This window comes from Bombina bombina, chromosome 7, assembly GCF_027579735.1.
Source record: "Bombina bombina isolate aBomBom1 chromosome 7, aBomBom1.pri, whole genome shotgun sequence".
NCBI lineage: Eukaryota > Metazoa > Chordata > Amphibia > Anura > Bombinatoridae > Bombina > Bombina bombina.
In genome coordinates, this window is record NC_069505.1 from 257,691,934 (window position 1) to 257,713,990 (window position 22,057).

Genomic DNA, 22,057 nt, shown 5'->3' on the forward strand with positions numbered 1-22,057 from the left:
TGATTCAGGCTAGAAAGCCTGTAACTAGAAAAATTTACCATAAGATATGGAAAAAATATATCTGTTGGTGTGAATCTAAAGGATTCCCATGGAACAAGATAAAAATTCCTAAGATTCTATCCTTTCTACAAGAAGGTTTGGAGAAAGGATTATCTGCAAGTTCTCTGAAGGGACAGATCTCTGCTTTATCTGTTTTACTTCACAAAAGGCTGGCAGCTGTGCCAGACGTTCAAGCGTTTGTTCAGGCTCTGGTTAGAATCAAGCCTGTTTACAGACCTTTGACTCCACCCTGGAGTCTTAATCTAGTTCTTTCAGTTCTTCAAGGGGTTCCGTTTGAACCCTTACATTCCGTAGATATTAAGTTATTATCTTGGAAAGTTTTGTTTTTGGTTGCTATTTCTTCTGCTAGAAGAGTTTCTGAGTTATCTGCTCAGCAGTGTTCTCCGCCCTATCTGGTGTTCCATGCAGATAAGGTGGTTTTGCGTACTAAGCCTGGTTTTCTTCCGAAAGTGGTTTCCAACAAAAATATTAACCAGGAGATAGTTGTACCTTCTTTGTGTCCGAATCCAGTTTCAAAGAAGGAACGTTTGTTACACAATTTGGACGTAGTCCGTGCTCTAAAATTCTATTTAGAGGCCACTAAAGATTTCAGGCAAACATCTTCTTTGTTTGTTGTTTATTCTGGTAAAAGGAGAGGTCAAAAAGCAACTTCTACCTCTCTTTCTTTTTGGCTTAAAAGCATTATCCAATTGGCTTATGAGACTGCCGGACGGCAGCCTCCTGAAAGAATCACAGCTCATTCCACTAGGGCTGTGGCTTCCACATGGGCCTTCAAGAACGAGGCTTCTGTTGACCAGATATGTAAGGCAGCGACTTGGTCTTCACTGCACACTTTTGCCAAATTTTACAAATTTGATACTTTTGCTTCTTCAGAGGCTATTTTTGGGAGAAAGGTTTTGCAAGCCGTGGTGCCTTCCATTTAGGTGACCTGATTTGCTCCCTCCCTTCATCCGTGTCCTAAAGCTTTGGTATTGGTTCCCACAAGTAAGGATGACGCCGTGGACCGGACACACCTATGTTGGAGAAAACAGAATTTATGCTTACCTGATAAATTACTTTCTCCAACGGTGTGTCCGGTCCACGGCCCGCCCTGTTTTTTTTAATCAGGTCTGATGAATTATTTTCTCTAACTACAGTCACCACGGTACCATATGGTTTCTCCTATGCATATTTCCTCCTGTACGTCGGTCGAATTACTTTGGTAGGCGGAGCCTAGGAGGGATCATGTGACCAGCTTTGCTGGGCTCTTTGCCATTTCCTGTTGGGGAAGAGAATATCCCACAAGTAAGGATGACGCCGTGGACCGGACACACCGTTGGAGAAAGTAATTTATCAGGTAAGCATAAATTCTGTTTTCTCCTCTCATGCATCCAACCCCAGAAAGCTGTTCTCAACCTTTAACTCCCTTCTACGTCCGCCTGCACCCCGGCCAACTACCAACCTCACTGCTCAGATTATTGCTTATCACTTCAAAAATAAAATTGACACCATTAGAAAAGATATCTGCACCTCACATCCTTCATACACAGCAATCCTATCGACCCCTTCTATTAACAAAACTCTATGCTACTTACTCCTGTAACAGAGGAAGAAGTCTCTGTACTCCTATCCTTGGCTCATCTCACAACCTGACCACTTGACATTATTCCTTCACAACTTATTCCCTCTCTCTCTGCTTCACTAACCCCTACCCTAGCTCATCACTTAAACCAATCTCTTACCACTGGCACATTTCCGGATACATTCAAGCATGCGTCAATCATACCAATCCTAAAAATGCCCTTGCTTGACCACTCCAAGTCTTCTAACTATCCACCGGTCTCCTTACTTCCCTTTGCTTCAAAATTATTGGAACGACTGGTCTATAATCGGCTAACTCAATTTCTCACAAGTTACTAATTCCTTACTTGATCCACTACAATCTGGTTTCCGCCCTAAACACTCAACAGAATCTACTCTTGCTAAAGTAACAAATGACCTGTTATCAGCTAAAGCAAAAGGCCACTACTCCTAATTATTCTTGACCTATCCGCTGCTTTTGACACTGTGGACTATCCTCTCCTCCTAAAAATAAAACATTCATTTGGCATCCGAGACACAGCCCTTTCCTGGTTTGCCTCATATCTCTCAAACCGCTCTTTTTCAGTTTCCTTTAACAACATATCTTGTGATCCTATGCCTCTCTCAGTTGGGGTACCGCAAGGCTCTGTCTTGGGCCCCTTGCTTTTCTCTCTCTATACATCCTCTCTTGGAAAGCTTATAGCCTCTTTTGGATTCCAGTACCCCTTATATGCTGATGATACCCAAATCTATCTTTCCTCTCCTGATATCTCTCCCTCTTTACTCAACCATATTTCCAACTGCCTCTCAGCAATTTACTGTTGGATGTCTTCACACTACCTCCAACTCAATCTGTCCAAAACTGGGCTGCTTCTTATTCCCCCCCCTCTTCAAAACATCCAACACCTGACATTTCTCTGATGGTTGGAGACTCTACTCTCAATACCTCACCCCAGGTCTGCTGTCTTGGGGTCAAACTAGGCTCAGAGCTCACATTCAACCCAGATATACAAGCACTTACCAAATTCTGCCATTCACACCTACGCATCTTTTCCAGAATTTGTCCCTTCCTTTCTCAAAAAACTACAAAAATACTTATTCATTCCCTCATTTTGTCACGCATTGATTATTGCAATCTACTCCTAAATGGCCTTCCAAAACACTGCCTCTCCTCCCTCCAATCTATTATGAATGCTTCTGCTAGACTCATCCACCTAAGTCGCCGATCTACATCAGCTGCTCCGCTCTGCCAGTCTCTACACTGGCTCCCCATACACTCCAGAATACAATTTAAAGTATTAGCCCTAACCTACAAAGCACTCTACAGTCTAACTCCCAACTATATTTCCTCTCTCATCGTGAAATATTCCTCATCCTGTCCTCTTCGATCAACCTCTGACCTACGTCTCTACACTCTCTGTTATCTCTACATCCCACTCTTGCCTCCAAGACTTTGCACGTGCTGCTCCTGTCCTCTGGAACTCTCTACCCTGCTCCATAAGACTGTCTCCAACCTTGTATAGCTTCAGACGCTCCTTGAATCCCACCTATTCAGAGAGGTTTTCCATCTCTCAACCTAACCAAGCTAATACATAAACTGCCTGACTCACTGCTGCAAATACAACCGATGTGACAAGCTACCCCAACCTTATGCCCCTGCACCCTAAACCTGTAGACTGTGAGCTCTCCGAGGCAGGGCCCTCTTCCTCCTTTGCTAGATTTTTTTTAAAAAATTTTTTTATCACAAATCTTTGTCATTGTATACCCCTATCATTGTACCCAGCGCTACGGAATTTGGCGGCGCTATACAAATAAATGATAACAAATAAATCCCAGATACCTCCCAGTAGTGCATTGCTGCTGCTGAGCCTAACTAGGCATGCTTTTCAACAAAGGATACCAAGAGAATAAAGCTAATTTTGACTGTCCCATCCCTTTTAAAGAAAAAAAGAAAAAAAGGGACTTGAAACACAAATTAGTTTTTCACGATTCAGATAGAGCATGCCATTTTAAACAACTTTCTAATTTACTTCCGTTATCAAATTTTATTTTGTGCTCTTGGTATCTTTTGTTGAAAAGCAGGGATTTAAGCTCAGGAGCGTGCATGTGTCTGGAGCACTATATGGCAGCGGTTTTGCAAGAATGTTATCTATTACACTATTTCCTGCTATATAGTACCCCAGACACCTACCTAGGCATCTTCAACAAAAAATACCATCAAAACTAAGCAAAGTCTAACGATAATAGAAGTAAATTGTGTTCTCTATCTGATTCTGAATCCCAAAAATATTTCTTTGGGTTTGATGTCCCTTTAAGTTTGTGTGGTCATCTTTAGTCTTCCAGGAAAAATGTTAAATCCAAAATGAATGAAGTTAAGCACACCGTTGCTTAGCAACTGATAAACATCTCCTTGTGAGTGGGGCCAAGAGTTCTTTCTGCAGATTAGCTATAGTACATTTTGTAGCGTTACGTCTCTGTACAAATATTGCACTCGCTATGTATCTAAATGTGGAAGATTGTTGCAAAACTTGAACAATAAACACATTAGTTCCTTCTAATCTGATGACATTTTATTTTTAACTTGTGTGTCTTCTACAAATGCCCCAGCGTGCAGGCAAGTGGCAGTATATGTAGCTTGTTAGTTATGGTTGACAATGATCAGGCATTATGATTCAGTGCAGCTTTGTATGGCTGTATTTAAAGAGATATAAAAACCATTTCCCCGTAATTTTGCAATAAATGAATGTACCAGCCAAGTGTAAAAACAGCAGTATCCAAACTCTTCCCACCACTCGCGTTATTTGGAACAGCCATCAGGACATGTTACAGCAGTAGTTGTGGGCTAGCCTAAGTTGTTTTGCTTGCAAAAACAGCATAGTTTTGTGATATCTTATCTTACTACCTCTGCAGAGGCCTGTTAGGAACAGCTATGTAGCAGGGTCACGCTTGTGAATTCTGGTGTCAGCACTTCTCATGATCCTAACAATTTTCAGAGTTGAACTACAGGTAAAGGGGCAAAAAAAGTGAACAATGAAAGTAAATGGCAAAGTTTTCTTTATTTAAAGGGACATTAAACTGCTGTGCACAACTACAAAAGAATAGTAAATACTCAACATGTTGTTGCATTTCAAATTGTTCCTGCAGCTCTTTACAAATCTGTTCTCCTGTATTAATAGCTTAAAGGTGCCAGATACTAAAGCTCCGCCTCTTTGTACTGGGGCGGCCATCTTGGAGCTCAGGTATTCTCACAGCCTGTGGCAGAAGTTGAGCACTTCTTCATAATGTCACCTGGCTGGCAACATTTTCTGTGGAGAACACTGAGATACCAAGGGCACAGGGGGCATTAGGCACATGTAGAGGCTGAAGTTGTCTGCTAAATACTGTACCTGGGATTACTGCTTGTTAAAGGGACACTGAACCCAATTTTTTTTCTCTCATGATTCAGATAGAGCAGCAATTTTAAGCAACTTTCTAATTTACTCCTATTATCAATTTTCTTCGTTCTTTTTGTATCTTTATTTGAAAAAGCATGAATGTAAGCTTACGAGCCTGGCCATTTTTGGTTCTGAACCCTGGATAGCTCTTGCTGATTGGGTTTTAGCCACCAATCATCAAGCTGTACCCAGGTGCAGAACCAAAGATGGGCCGACTCGTAAGCTTACATTCCTGCTTTTTCAAATCAAGATACCAAGAGAACGAAGAAAAATTGATAATAGGAGTAAATTAGAAAGTTGCTTAAAGGGCCAGTAAACCTAGCAAATAATGTTATATAATTCTGCACATAGTGCAGAAGTTTAGCTTAGCACCAAATTTCTAAAGTGAAGGGTTAAATAGATATCTCGCAAAGAAAACAGAACACCGCTCATGGCTCTTCTGAGTGGGTCTGTTTTCTTCTCCAAAGCGCATTGCGGCCACGCTGTCTAGTCACAGCGTGCCCGATCTCACTATTAAACTCAATGTAGCTCACTCCCGCTCTGGTCTGGTAGTGGGAGCGAGCTACATTGAATTTAATAGCGCGATCAGGCCGGCTGTGATTAGACAGCGTGCTCAGATGCGCTTAGGAGAAGAAAACCGACCCACTCAGTAGAGCCACGAGCGGCGTTCTGTTTTCTTTGCAAAATATCTATTTAAAGGGATACTAAACCCACATTTTTTATTTCATGATTCAGATAGAGCATGAGATTTTAAGCACCTTTCTAATTTACTCCTATTATCAATTTTTCTTTGTTCTCATGCTATCTTGATTTGAAAAAGCAGTACTGTAAGCTTTAGAGCCAGACCATTTTTTGTTCAGCACATGGGTAGCACTTGCTGATTTGTGGCTAAATGTAGCAAACCAATCAGCAAGCTCTACCAAGGTGCTGAACTAAAAAATGGGCCGGCTCCTAACCTTTTATTACTGCTTTTTCAAATCAAGATAACATGAGAACAAAGAAAAATTGATAATAGGATTAAATTAGAAAGTTGTTTAAAATTGCATTCTCTATCTGAATCATGAAAGAAAAAATGAGGGGTTAGTATCCCTTTAACCGTTCACTTTAGAAATCTGGCGCTAAGCTAATGTTATATAATTCTGCACTATGTGCAGAATTATATAACATTATTTGCTAGGTTTACTGGCCTTTTAAATTTGCTGCTCTAGCTTAATCATGAAAGAAAAACATTTGGTTCAGTGTAGTTTGTCGTTTTGACACCAGTGTTATAGCATCATGTATCATTTTCATGTGTCAGGTTATTCCCATTCAGGTAGATTTTTCTACGTCAGTGTCTCTTTTTATTCTTGAGTACCACGTGGGCTGGAGTCTGTTTGCTGTAGTCTATGGGGGTCTGAATTTGTGTTTGATTCCTGTTTATCAACCTCTTTTAATATAAGGTTAAATGCAAATGTCTATCAAGGAAGGGACCCAGTGAGTAGTCCATTAGAACCACGACCCAGAGCGTGACCTATAGCACAGTAACAGATAGAAGTGGCTCACCTGAAGACTTTAGCAGAAGGTATCTGAGACGGGGAAGTGGCAACTAGCAGGGCTACTGGAGAGACTGTATCTAAAAGAAGAGTTGTGCAATCAGAGGCTGGCAGCAGTCTGGTGAGGGAGGTACAGAAGTCCAATCTGAAGGCTTAGAGTCCAGGCAAAGGTCGGACATGCTCTGTCAGCAAAAGACAATCCGAGAAGTCATCAAAGCTCAAGCAAAAGAGGTTGTTAATCAGGAATCAAGCACAAGTTCACACACCCAATAGAATACTACAGCAACCAGGTATCAGCCTAAACCGACACGGGAAAATGTACGTATGCGTGAAGAACCCGAAGCACCAACATGACACGGACACTTTGTGTAGTAAAAATGTCGCAATAACGCCTGTGTCACAACCAACTGCATACTTAGGTAGCACCCAACTTAACAGACATCTTGTGTTTTTTTATTTTTATTAAAGACATTTTGTTTTTTTTGTTTTTTTTTATATTTTTTATTATTGAGGTTTTCTACAGGTACAATAATGTGTTCATGTACATCAAAGTAGGAATGACAGTTTGCCAAATATTCTCACACGGAGACAATAACAATACTTAACATTAAAAAAGACCATGGAATAGCAGAAATATAAAAGTACAGTATAAAGGTAGAACCTCTTTTTATAGTAAATGAAATTTCCTCCAATAGCAGAGAAGGTCACTCATGGACCCTGCAATGTTTTAAATACTATAGAGGAGGAGTTCTTTGTCTGTGCAAAGATAATATGGGAGAAGATATAAGTACGTTGCGATAGATTCAAAGTCTACAGTAAAAAACTGTTAATAATATAAAAGGTGAATGTGATACAATCAAGCTATCCTGCTAGACTAGGAAAGGAGAATAAACATTATATTCAGTTATGTAGCAGGGCATACTTATAAAGAGTTTGGGTGCGGTATAGGTTAGAGAAACCGCTTATTTAATCATCCTAATATAGGAGGCACATTACGTAAAGGGGGGGGGGGGGGAGGTGGTAATTCAAGTTTGATAGTCTATATGGGAAGACTCATGAGTACATAAACTGTCAGCTGTTATATAGAATAGTTAGCTAGTTGTATTCTGGACTGTAGCTACACCCAATTTAGAGGAGTCCAGAGACTAAACTGCACCAATTGATATGGTTAACGTGAGTCACGGGGGGTATCATAGGCAAGGAGATAGTAGGACTCTAGCAGGTCCAGCCTGCGCTAGGCACCTAACGGGCATTTTGGTGTGAGACTGCACACCCCATTTTAGCAGCTGCGGGTCTGAAAAACGAACTGTGGTGCCGTTATTTAACTGAATATATAAATGAATATATATGTGAATATATATGAGGCCCAGCATAGCCATTGTATAGTAACCTTTAAGGCCAACCTCCTATACTAAAATGCAATTGAGTATGTCATGTATGGAACACCACCTTGGCCGCCGGTAGTGCCGTCACACAGGACCAGTAGACAAGAGCTATAGAATTGCCCCGGTTTTAAGGCTGGGCTCTGAGTTTGACTAATTGTACCAAAGTAGAATAATAACTGCCCTTTCATGCTAATAAGTGTGGCATTATGGATATTAAATGTTAGACTGGGCTCTATGAATATACGGCCTATGTAGGTTACTATAGTGGGTATAAGTGTCAACAGGAATTGGAAACAGTCTAAAGATAAGGTATTTGGCTGCTTTAACACATAGCTATAACACCATGTGACTATATGTGTGAAAGTATACAATGACTATATCAATCCCAAGCTTTCAAACTTATAAATGAAACAAAAGGACATAACAGACTCCTGAATGAGTCCATCTTTGTATGCCAGTACGATTAGTCACCAAAAGGTTAGGTAGTATTAAACAATTAGCATAATAGATCAATTAGAATGTAGGACCAACAAGCCTTAGTGTGTTCTGTTCAAAAATACATCACCAGAAAGTCATGTGTATAGGTGTATGTCATAGAACCATGAAATAAACTGGGAACTGAAAACAAATATACAATAACTATTCCGCTCAAAATCATTCCCATATTGTGACACAACTGATCAGGAAAGCCTCAGGTCTGCAAATCATCATGTTGAGCCAGCCAGACTGAGAAGATTTTGTCCGTTAGAAACAGACACACACTTAGTATAATCTGTCAATGCCGTGCATACTGTCACCGCGAGCAGGTTTAGTAATGGTCTGAGCCTCTATCTAATGACACTGCGCCAAAAGCTCCATATTAATCTGCAGCAAAGACCGGCAGTTCCTAGATGCGTCCAAAGTAGAGTTCAGATGGCCGGACCACAGTCCACCTATTTCCCACAGTAACAAACCACCAGGGTCCCAAGTGAGGAATCAAGCAACAATGTGGGGAAATGTATGGGGCTGCAGAAAAGCTGGAGAGGAGTTCAGGGTTTGCTTCCGCATATTACTCTCCTTCCAGGCGTAGTGTCGTGTCTGTAGAAAAGCTGAAAAGGAGTTCAAGATTTGCTGCCGCATATTGCCATCCTTCCAAATATAGTTTCGCACTGGGGTCTCTTTGGGGATATAATTCACAATTTCCTGGGGCTGTAATAAAACTGAACTTGTGGTATTATCACTTCGTATTTGGGGCTGAGTAACGTATCTCTCTTCATTCCATTCTATACTCTTAGCCAATGCATCCTCCCGCTGCAGAGCACTCTTTGGGCTTTGTATCCTCCATAGCTGTACCGGAGATAGGCAGTGAGCGCCGGGGCCCCAAAGCGTCACATGCCCTACCCTCCATAATTTCAGGTTCAGGGTGGGTACAGTGGAGGAGCGAGTAAGTACTGCCGCACTTGGGAGCTTTATATAGCAAATTTTCCAGGTCAGCATGGTGTCTGTCGAGTAGACCTCTCAGTGTCTCCATGAATCTGGAAGGGATCTCTAAAGGAGACATTTTGTAATATTACACCACAAGTGTATGGAACCCACAACCCGTAGATTTTTCCCCCAGAGATCCAAGAAAGGACAAAGCGTGGTCAGTTAGATCCTCCGTAGTCATTAATTGCTGAAGAAGGATGGCTCGGGAGATAGAACTTCAGTGCTTACCGCGTGGCGACATTGAGATGCAATAGCTTTGCAAACATCCTCCAAATAGGTTTTCCTCTGTTCTCACTCTCCCCTATAAATGTATGAGAGATAGTGGACCTTAATAAAGAGAGTCAGGGCTTGCAATATTAAAGTGTTTCCATCTTTTTAGTTCATTAAGCAGGAGCTCAGCTCATACACGTCTGCTCTTCTCGGTGGTTGGCTCCGCACCCCTATTAATGACATTTTGTTTAAGTTTAGTAGTTAACTTCACATGGCTAAAGTGCAGCTCTTACACAAAAGTAATCCAACTATCATGCTCAAGGCAGCAGCAATTTATTGTGATTTAAATGGACCTAATAAAGTGAAACCTTTATAAAGGGATCTAATACTCTGTGCTGGCCCTTATCATCTGCCCTGTATTTTATGAGAGTCCCCAGTTGCCTGATAAAGGAACAGGGCTTAGAGTAAAATTATGACACACATTTTTATGTTTTTGTTTTAAAAGGACAGTCAAGTCAAAATTAAACTTTCATGACACAATTTTAATCAACTTTCCATTTCACTTCCATTATCTAAATGTGCACAATCTTTTTATATGAACACTTTCTGAGACACCAGCTCCTACTGAGCATGTGCAGGATTCACAGGATATAAGTATATGCTGCATTTTGTGATTGGTTGATGGCTGTCACATGATGTATTCGGAAGGAAAATGTGACTGATATTTGTCAGAAAAAAAATTGCTCATTTGAAATTCAAACTAAGTGGTTTTGCATTGTCTTTTTATTATGTATTTATTGATTATGCTATTCTACTGATTATGCTATTCTACTGTGTTTATTGATGCTTTAAAAATATAAATAAATAAATAAATATTCCTGGCAAGTTATAAAAAACACACAACAAAACTTTCTGTTGGGATCAAGTATCCCCGTTTTCAATTTTCCATTCTCCATTTCATCCTTGTGTTTGAACAATAAAATAAAATGAATCTATTTAAAACCATCCTGTTTAATATAAATGCCATTATAGTTTAGCCACTCACTGCATCATTTAACTGCTTCCTTTTCGGGGAAATGGCAAAATAAAAGCTAAAAAAAAAAAAGTATAATTTGCATTAACTGAGATTCTTTTCTCTGCTAATGGTTTCAGCACAAAGTTCACCACAAATATCTGTTTCCACTTTGGTAAAGCAGCAGGCTGAGATGTGAGCTTGTGTAGGAGCTATAGGGGGACAAGATTAGGGGAATGAGAGCACTAAGCATATGTGGGTATGTATGGAACTCAGTGATGAAATAAAGAGAAGCAAAGCAAACAGTGCCCCAACATCAATGCGTGTTCAACCTCATTAGTAGAGTTCAGGACAGGGCCGGTTTAGGAATGGGATTACTGCCGGAGTTTTGCGGTGAAGTTATAGTTATTTTAAAATCTTAATCTTGTGGGGTCAGGCAGAAGACAAGGCTCTGGAGATAGTTATTGTAACATTGAGATGATTGTGTAAAGGCTCTGACACAGCTGAGCAGCACTAAAGCCCTCTGTTATTTTAGCATTATATTCATTTATCCCTTTTGACTGCAGAGCTGAGTGTCCCCCTCTATAAATGTGATTGTGCTTGAAAAGGTAAACTCTGATACACATTTAAAGGGACAATAAACCCCTGAGGTTTAAAGGGGTAGAAAGTTAAAAAAATAAATGTTTGTGGGTGCATTTCATTTTGAATTGCATTTTTGCAATATACTCCCATTAGCAAAAATGCTTCTAGTAAGGGCCGTGCACCATTATTCAAACAAAACACCTTGCCAGAGAGTCAGCAGTAGCGCGTATGGCACAAGTGACGTCTTCAGAAGAGATACCTGCTACTGCCAGCTCTCTGAGAAGGTGTTTTGTGCACAGGCCCTCATAGGATATGTGCGTATGCTGCAGAACAGGCAATTTTGCTAAAGGAAGAATATTGCAAACATGCTTATAATTCAAAATGAAATGCACTATTGCTTGTATAGTATTTATTACTGAGCTATTACTTGTATAGTATTTATTACTGAGCTATTACTTGTATAGTATTTATTACTGCGCTATAACTTGTATAGTATTTATTACTGCGCTAGTACTTCTATAGTATTTATTACTGAGCTATTACTTGTATATTATTTATTAATGACCTATAACTTGTATAGTTTTTATTACTGTGCTATTACTTGTATAGTATTTATTACTGCGCTATTACTTGTATAGTATTTATTACTGAGCTATTACTTGTATAGTATTTATTACTGCACTATTACTTCTCTAGTATTTATTACTGCACTATAACTTGTATAGTATTTATTACTGCACTGTTGCTTTATAGTATTTATTACTGCACTATTGCTTGTATAGTATTCATTACTGCGCTATTGCTTGTATAGTATTTTATTACTGCGCTATTACTTGTATAGTATTTTATGGTGGGCAGCGAGGTCACACTTGAGCACACACATGCGCGTGCACACACTTACATATACAAACACACATATACACACACATATACACTCACACATATAAACACACTCGCACATATATATATATATATATATATATATATATATATATATATATATTATTAAACACATATACACACACCCAAACACATATACACACACACTCAAACACATATACACGCTTGCACATATATACATACACACACACATATATATATATATATATATATATATACATATATATATATATATATATATAAAATTCATTAAAATTATGGGGGGAGATAAAAAACTGAAATTAAAATCCTCCATGTCTCAAAATTAAATCAATGTAAATATTTGCATAGGAACTTAGCACATCTAGGCAAGTATCCCCGCTTGCCTAGAGAATTGTGGGTAAGATATGCAAATTAGATATGCAAATTCTCAGTTTCTCCTACATTGGTGTATCCGGTCCACGGCTTCATCCTTACTTGTGGGATATTCTCATTCCCTACAGGAAGTGGCAAAGAGAGCACACAGCAGAGCTGTCCATATAGCTCCCCCCTCTGGCTCCGCCCCCCAGTCATTCTCTTTGCCGCTCTGAACAAGTAGCATCTTCTGGAATATTCTGGAATTAAGAGCAATATTCAATGCTCTCCTAGCTTGGCCTCAGTTAGCAACTCTGAGGTTCATCAGATTTCAGTCGGACAACATCACGACTGTGGCTTACATCAACCATCAAGGGGGAACCAGAAGTTCCCTAGCGATGTTGGAAGTCTCAAAGATAATTCGCTGGGCAGAGTCTCACTCTTGCCACCTGTCAGCGATTTACATCCCAGGCGTGGAGAACTGGGAGGCGGATTTTCTAAGTCGCCAGACTTTTCATCCGGGGGGTGGGAACTTCATCCGGAGGTCTTTGCTCAACTGATTCATCGTTGGGGCAAACCAGATCTGGATCTCATGGCGTCTCGCCAGAACGCCAAGCTTCCTTGTTACGGATCCAGGTCCAGGGACCCGGGAGCTGTGCTGATAGATGCTCTGACAGCCCCTTGGGTCTTCAACATGGCTTATGTGTTTCCACCATTCCCGATGCTTCCTCGTTTGATTGCCAAGATCAAACAGGAGAGAGCTTCGGTGATTCTGATAGCGCCTGCGTGGCCACGCAGGACCTGGTATGCAGACCTAGTGGACATGTCGTCCTGTCCACCGGGGTCTCTGCCTCTGAGACAGGACCTTCTAATTCAGGGTCCTTTCAACCATCCAAATCTAATTTCTCTGAGGCTGACTGCATGGAGATTGAACGCTTGATTCTATCAAAGCGTGGCTTCTCGGAGTCGGTTATTGATACCTTAATACAGGCTAGGAAGCCTGTTACCAGAAAAATTTACCATAAGATATGGCGTAAATATTTATATTGGTGCGAATCCAAGAGTTACTCATGGAGTAAGGTTAGGATTCCTAGGATATTGTCCTTTCTACAAGAGGGTTTAGAAAAGGGCTTATCTGCTAGTTCGTTAAAGGGACAGATTTCTGCTCTGTCTATTCTTCTACACAAACGTCTGGCTGAAGTTCCAGACGTTCAGGCTTTTTGTCAGGCTTTAACTAGGATTAAGCCTGTGTTTAAGACTGTTACTCCGCCGTGGAGCTTAAACTTAGTTCTTAATGTTCTTCAAGGCGTTCCATTTGAACCCCTTCATTCCATTGATATCAAGCTGTTATCCTGGAAGGTTTTGTTTTTGATGGCTATTTCCTCGGCTCGAAGAGTCTCTGAGTTATCTGCCTTACATTGTGATTCTCCTTATCTGATTTTTCATTCAGACAAGGTAGTTTTGCGTACTAAACCTGGGTTCTTACCTAAGGTAGTTACTAACAGGAATATCAATCAAGAGATTGTTGTTCCATCACTGTGTCCTAACCCTTCTTCAAAGAAGGAACGACTTTTGCATAATCTGGACGTAGTCCGTGCCCTGGAGTTCTATTTGCAGGCAACTAAAGATTTTCGTCAAACTTCTTCCCTGTTTGTCGTTTACTCTGGACAGAGAAGAGGTCAACAGGCTTCGGCTACCTCTCTCTCTTTTTGGCTTCGTAGCATAATACGTTTAGCCTATGAGACTGCTGGACAGCAGCCTCCTGAAAGGATTACAGCTCATTCTACTAGAGCTGTGGCTTCCACCTGGGCCTTTAAAAACGAGGCCTCTGTTGAACAGATTTGCAAGGCTGCGACTTGGTCTTCGCTTCACACCTTTTCAAAATTTTACAAATTTGACACTTTTGCTTCTTCGGAGGCTATTTTTGGGAGAAAGGTACTTCAGGCAGTGGTTCCTTCTGTTTAATGTTCCTGCCTTGTCCCTCCCTTCATCCGTGTACTTTAGCTTTGGTATTGGTATTCCATAAGTAATGGATGACCCGTGGACTGACTACACTTAACAAGAGAAAACATAATTTATGCTTACCTGATAAATTTATTTCTCTTGTAGTGTAGTCAGTCCACGGCCCGCCCTGTCTTTAAGGCAGATCTAAATTTTAATTAAACTCCAGTCACCACTGCACCCTATGGTTTCTCCTTTCTCGTCTGCTTTGGTCGAATGACTGAATATGACATGTGAGGGGAGGAGCTATATAGCAGCTCTGCTTGGGTGATCCTCTTGCAGCTTCCTGTTAGGAAGAGATATATTCCATAAGTAATGGATGAGCCGTGGACTGAACACACTACAAGAGAAATAAATTTATCAGGTAAGCATAAATTATGTTTTCTGACAGAGGTCAGGAAGTTAAAACTTCTGAACATTTGTCGAGTTCTTCAATCCATTCCTCAACACTCCATAGCTCAATGCATGGAGGCAATAGGACTCATGGTCGCAGCAATGGATGTGGTTCCATTTGCTCGAAATCATTTAAGACCATTGCAACTGTGCATGCTCAAACAGTGGAATGGGGATTATGCAGATTTGTCTCCCCAGATTCAAATGGACCAGAAAACCAGAGACTCACTCCTCTGGTGGTTGTCTCAGGGAATGAGTTTCCGCAGACCGGAGTGGATCATTGTCACTACTGACGCCAGCCTCCTAGGCTGGGGCGCGGTCTGGGAGTCCCTGAAGGCTCAGGGTCTATGGTTTCGGGAAGAATCTCTTCTCCCGATAAACATTTTGGAATTGAGAGCGATATTTAATGCGCTCCAGGCATGGCCTCAACTAGCGGAGACCAAATTCATCAGATTTCAGTCGGACAACATGACGACTGTAGCTTACATCAATCATCAGGGGGGAACAAAGAGTTCCCTGGCGATGAGGGAGGCATCCAAATTCATCAAATGGGCAGAGGATCATTCCTGCCATCTATCAGCAATTCACATCCCAGGAGTGGACAACTGGGAAGCGAATTATCTGAGTCGTCAGACTTTCCATCCGGGGGAGTGGGAACTCCACCCGGAGGTTTTTGCCCAGTTATCTCAACAAAAATCTGATGGCGTCACGTCAGAACTCCAAAGTTCCACGTTACGGGTCCAGATCCAGGGATCCCAAGGCAACATTGGTAGATGCCTTAGTAGCGCCTTGGTTGTTCAATCTAGCTTATGTCTTTCCACCGTTTCCCCTTCTCCCCCGGCTTGTAATCGAACAGGAGAAGGCTTCGGTAATTCTGATAGCTCCTGCGTGACAAGCAGGACTTGGTATGCAGACATGGTGAATATGTCATCAGTTCCGCCATGGAAGCTATCTTTGAGGATAGGACCTTCTAATTCAAGGTCCATTCGAACAAGGTTTTCGGATTCAGTATAGATACCCTGATCCAGGTTAGAAAGCCTGTCACCAGGAAAATTTACCATAAGATATGGCGGAAATAGCTTTGTTGGTGCGAATCCAAGGGTTACTCATGGAATAAGATTAGGATTCCAAGGATATTGTCTTTTCTCCAAGAAGGATTGGAGAAAGGTTTGTCAGCTAAGCTAGTTCCTATCTGCTCTGTCTATCCTGTTACACAAGCGTCTAGCAGAAGTACCAGACGTTCAAGCTTTTGCACAGGCTTTAGTCAGAATCAAGCCTGTCTATAGACCTGTGGCTCCTCCATGGAGTCTCAATTTAGTTCTTTCAGTTCTTCAAGGGGTTCCGTTTGAACCTTTACATTCCATAGATATTAAGTTATTATCTTGGAAAGTTTTGTTTTTGGTAGCTATATCTTCTGCTCGAAGAGTTTCTGAGTTGTCTGCTTTGCAGTGTAATTCACCCTATCTGGTGTTCCATACAGATAAGGTTGTTTTGCGTACCAAACCTGGTTTCCTTCCAAAAGTGGTTTCCAATAAGAATATTAACCAGGAAATAGTTGTTCCTTCTCTGTGTCCTAACCCAGTTTCTAAGAAGGAACGGCTGTTACACAATCTTGATGTGGTTCGTGCTTTAAAATTCTATTTAAAAGCAACTAAGATTTCAGACAAATATTGTCCTTGTTTGTTGTCTATTCTGGTAAGAGGAGAGGTCAGAAAGCGACTGCTACCTCTCTTTCCTTCTGGCTGAAAAGCATCATCCGATTGGCATATGGGACTGCAGGACAGCAGCCTCCTGAACGAATTACAGCTCATTCCACTAGAGCTGTGGCTTCCACATGGGCTTTCAAGAATGAAGCTTCTATTGAACAGATTTGTAAGGCAGCGACTTGGTCTTCACTGCATCCATTTGCCAAATTTTACAAATTCGATACTTTTGCTTCCTTGGAGGCTATTTTTGGGAGAAAGGTTTTGCAAGCTGTGGTGCCTTCCGTTTAGGTTACCTGACTTGTTCCCTCCCTTCATCCGTGTCCTAAAGCTTTGGTATTGGTTCCCAGAAGTAAGGATGAAGCCGTGGACCGGATACACCAATGTAGGAGAAAACAGAATTTGTTTACCTGATAAATTTCTTTCTCCTACGGTGTATCCGGTCCACGGCCCGCCCTGGCATTTGGTCAGGTTTAAATTTTTATTTTTGTACACTACAGTCACCACTGCACCCTATGGTTCTCCTTTTTCTCCTAACCGTCGGTCGAATGACTGGGGGGCGGAGCCAGAGGGGGAGCTATATGGACAGCTCTGCTTTGTGCTCTCTTTGCCACTTCCTGTAGGGAATGAGAATATCCCACAAGTAAGGATGAAGCCGTGGACCAGATACACCGTAGGAGAAAGAAATTTATCAGGTAAACATAAATTCTGTTTTTTTTTGCTTCAAAATACTGTTTTGACACAGCGATCCTTTTAACAGGATTATTACAGCAAATCATGTTAAAAGGATAGCTGTGTCAAAACAGTATTTTGAAGCAAAAAAACTGAGAATTTGCATATCTAATTTTCATATCTTACCCACAATTCTCTTGTGCATTGGTAACAATGTATATTAAGAATTTCTGGGGAAAAGCAAGCGGGGATACTTACCTAGATGTGCTAATTTCCTATGCAAATATTTACATTGATATATATATATATATATATATATATATATATATATATATATATATATATATATATATATATATATATATATATATATATATATATAAAACTATTCAATTCCACGATGCATCACAATTACTGCCCTTGATTTTCTGATCTGAGTGTTTAAATAGGGGTAAAGCAGCCATTTGTAAAAACCACACTTTATATTGCAAAGTGTGTTGAAACAGTATGTTACGCTGTATTTGTACACCTCCACCATACTATTTGGTTTTATGCCCCAGATTTTTTTTTTTGTGCATTTAAAAGAAGATGGTGTACAAATCCTAGAAGTTCCTAAGTGAATCTTTCAACTCCATGTGTTCCTCATGATATGGTAATGGATATAGCCTAGTGAAATACAGACTGATATAAAATATATAGAATAATTTAGCATTGAAGTTGGTTAATTTTTAATCTGGAAGCTAATTTGCACATACATTTCTATCATGGGTACATCCTGTTTCACAAGTCTTGTAGAATTTTTATAGTTTTTTTTTTTTTTTGAAGGGGAAAATAAGATTTTGTAAAACTGTGCTATGTTCTATTCCATAATCCTAGGGGCACATTTATGTTGGGAAGAGAAATACAGCATAAGTGGGAGATGACTTAGTGTTCAACTTTTCATGAAAACAAAACGTGTTGGCTAATGTCATATCTTAATTTATGATAATTAATATATTTGTCTTTATAAACATTTATAATAAAAAATTTCCTTTGAAGTATGTAGGAATTATTATAGGTTGATTTTCTATATATAATGTACACAGTGTGTGTGTATATATATATATATATATATATATATATATATATATATATACATACATACATACATACATACATACATACATACATACACACACACACACACACACACACACATATATATATATATATATATATATATATATATTATATTATATATATAGTAGTGTGTGTATATATAATATATATATAAAATCGACCTACAATGATTCCTACATACTTCAAAGGAAAATTGTATTATTAATGTTTATATAGACAAATATAATTATTAATTATCACTTATTGAACTTATGCTATAAATGACATTAGCCATAGCATTAGCCACTAACACGTTGCAGATTTTGTTTTCATTAACAGTTGAATGAACACTGAGTCATCTCCCACTGTGCTGTTGTATATTCTCACTGTAAGACAGTCCTGGACTACTAGCAAAATAAAAGTCAGCCACCGTGGTCCACTACGTATTGCACTATAAGTTTCAGCACCAGTCCCTACAGCGGAAATAGCGTAACGCTACTGGTAGCACTATATTCCATGGACCGCCCATTAGAAGCCCCCTTGCTTACTAAGCCCCATGCAACAGCGCTAGCATACTGTGCCGCTCATGGGAAAAGAACTGAAGATGTGTCCCAAGGGCAGCAATGTGGAGGTGAAAGAACACAGGTCAGTTATGCACTGCAGGTGGAGGGATTGAAATATATAAATTAATGTCGCAAATCCAGCGCTTTGAATTTTTTCTTGCCTCTGTTGGACCTGAAGGCGGGGTCACGTGACGTCATTGCGTGAATCGATTAGGGCTCTTGACTGCATCAATGCAGAATCGTTGAAGTCTGCATCGCGCCAACGATTATATTTAACACCCCTAATATATATAATATAATAACTAGTATTTATATAGAGCCTTTCTCCCAGTGGGACTCAAAGCGCTTTTTCAGCGCTCGCTCTCGGAATTCACCAAATCGGCAGCTAAATAGTAATAGTTTTTATTATTACCCAATTTAATGGTACTCATTTTATCGACCTCGGAAGGATGAAGGGCTGAGTCGGCCCTGCCGGGATTTGAACATGTGACCTTGGATCTGTTAAACAGGCTTTTGTTGTAGTCAGGGCATTTACCAACTGAGCTACCTCAGTGGATATATATATATATATATATATATATATATATATATATATATATATATATATATATATATATATATATATATATATATATATATATATATATATATATATATATATATATATATATATATATATATATATATATATATATATAATTAGAAAGCAGTTTGTTCTATATTTATAAGTTTATTCTCATTAAATACATAATGGTGTAGTGTAGTTCCCCAGTAAAGCACCAGGGGGCAGTGAGGTCAAGCTATACAGACCATACCTGGAATGCTCAGGGTAGGGGGTCAATGTGGTAATATGACCTTTCGCTTTGTTATAAGAAGCCTATAACACAGTGCGCACAAACACTGCTTCCTCCTGACACCAGAAACCTGCCAGCATTTAGCCTCTAAATCAGTAAAATGTGCCACTGCGCTATCACAGTCCAAACATCTGACTTGTGATGACAGAAGTGACCAGTCGCTGACCTGGTCACTTACATTCCTTTAACTCCCGTGATCAGACAATGTTTTGCGGTATGAACTGATATTGTCTTCATGATATGTTTTCAAGGAAAGACTTTTTGCAACCAGATCAGCACTGGAATTTAATAAAAGAGAGATTTTAACATGGCAGCACCACTGACTATAGGGAGGCAGGGAATAACCTCAATACTGTGCTTATAAAATGTATTTAGTTTTTAATGTGTCTTTAAGCTTACACTTCAGGAAGAAATCTGGACAGACTTGAAAGGCATTTGGTTGTTATCTGTCATCACAATCTTTGTTTTATATTTCTCTGCCTTAATTATAAATGTCCTGTCCGTGTGCTGCAGCCATATTGCCTGTAACTTCTTCCACTCCTTGTGCTGGAGATATTTCTTACCAAATGCTGTTTGTTGAACCAGGAATTCCTGCAGTGTACTGAGCACGTGCATATTACCGATCAATGTAATTGCAAGCTCTGTGGTCCGCTTGGTCTAGTCTATACAAACTGATGCCTACATAGCGACCGATTTGACTCAAAGCTTCTTAGTATTCTGCTCCCAAACAAGTCAGCCAATAAGGAGCGTCAGCAGTGCTGTCTCAAGATTTTGTTACCCCCCCCCAAGTAGTAACATTACTGATTAGCATATCAATCCGACCTTACTAAGCCTACCCACCTGCATGCAACCAATGCTTATGCACAACTGCGCAATAAGTGAGAAGGAATTTAGGTAAGAGATTCACTTGTTCCACCTTTACTGTCACCCCTGACCAGTTCTGTGTATTTGTGCATGAGGAGGCTATGCTGCTGGGACCCTGCAACTTCCCCTACAGAGACAGAGGACTGGAGTGGTCTGGGACTTACTCAGTCACTGAAGTGCTGCCCCTTGTCAAGTGCTGCCGGGGTCCATTCGACCCACTTAGTGCGCCCTAGTCCCATGGTTGAGCCAGCCCTGAGCGTCAGTCACATGTAGCTGACAATCACTGGCTATTTCCTGCTATAGAGCTGCCATGTGTTCAGCTGCGGAGCAGGACTCATGTGTTTAGCGCCTTTGCATTGTACACTAGAGTCAGTTATACAGAAACAGCACGCTGAAATGAATTGTATGCCATCTTTGCTTTAGAATGTCCCTTTAAGGTGTTGCTTTTGATTCCCAATAGCCATCATAGGTCTAAGCGGATGTTCTGTGCCTTGCAGAGGGCAGGATAAGGAAATAGAATCACATCCCTGCTACCTAATGTCTGTAAAGAAAGAAATTCCAGTTTGGTGCAGAGCTGCATTTGACTGAAGGGCCACTCTGTCGCCAGCTTGCCCTGTTTTCTAGCTGAGCCCTCTCCCATAAAACAATGAGCACATTCAGACCTGACCCATGTATTCAGTAATTAAGTAAGCAGCCGCCTGTCTGTGCTCATGACTTTAATCTTCAGAAGACGTACTTTCTTATTACAATGCTCCACTTCCCCTGTAGCCCTCAGACCCCTTGTATACGGGAGAGGGAGACGTATAAGATATGAAATAGGTGAAGATTGGCATCTATTACTAACTGACAAGTATATATAAATATTGTCTGTAGCGGGGCCCTCGCATTTATTAGCGTATGTTTGGCACAGAGTATGTAGTGTGCATGATTGTTACATAGTCTGTCTGCACCTATATAGCAATTGCATGTTTGTATATAGGTAACTTCTCACTACTGATAACTGTTTTTGGGATTCAATAGTTTGTAACTAATATGAATTTAAATATCCTATATATTTTGGATAACAAATGTAACATTTAGTTAGGTGATCACCCTCCTGTTCCTCAGACCAAATTCAGTGCATAGCTCCTAGATAGTTTTTTTTTTTTTTTTAGTGTGTGTTTCTCTCCTCTCCCCTGCCCCTCTCTCTTTTCTTTTCTGTTCTCTCCTCTCTCTTCTCTTCTCTCTCTCCCCAAAAAAATGCATTGCTGTTCCTTTAGTAAAAGATACCACGAGAATGAAGAAATACAATGGAAAGTAGTTTAAAATTGTATGCTCTTTCTGATTTGTGAAAGAAACATTTTAGATTTTATGTCCCTTTAAATATTAAAAAAATAAATAAGTGTAAAGGTTTAGTTTATATAATGTAACAGGTGCTGCCATGTGATAACTTACTGT

General features: G+C 40.1%; 1 protein-coding gene and 1 long non-coding RNA gene across 2 annotated transcripts in view; one reads left to right on the forward strand and one right to left on the reverse strand.

The window, feature by feature from the left end:
• EEFSEC (eukaryotic elongation factor, selenocysteine-tRNA specific) overlaps positions 1-22,057 on the forward strand; it is a 439,817-nt gene that overhangs the window by 31,613 nt on the left and 386,147 nt on the right. The window lies entirely within an intron of this gene.
• LOC128666241 (uncharacterized) overlaps positions 9,409-22,057 on the reverse strand; it is a 28,011-nt gene continuing 15,362 nt past the window's right edge. The window contains exon 3 of the long non-coding RNA XR_008403224.1: positions 9,409-9,875. This is a non-coding gene — a long non-coding RNA (uncharacterized LOC128666241). The remainder of the gene's footprint in view (positions 9,876-22,057) is intronic.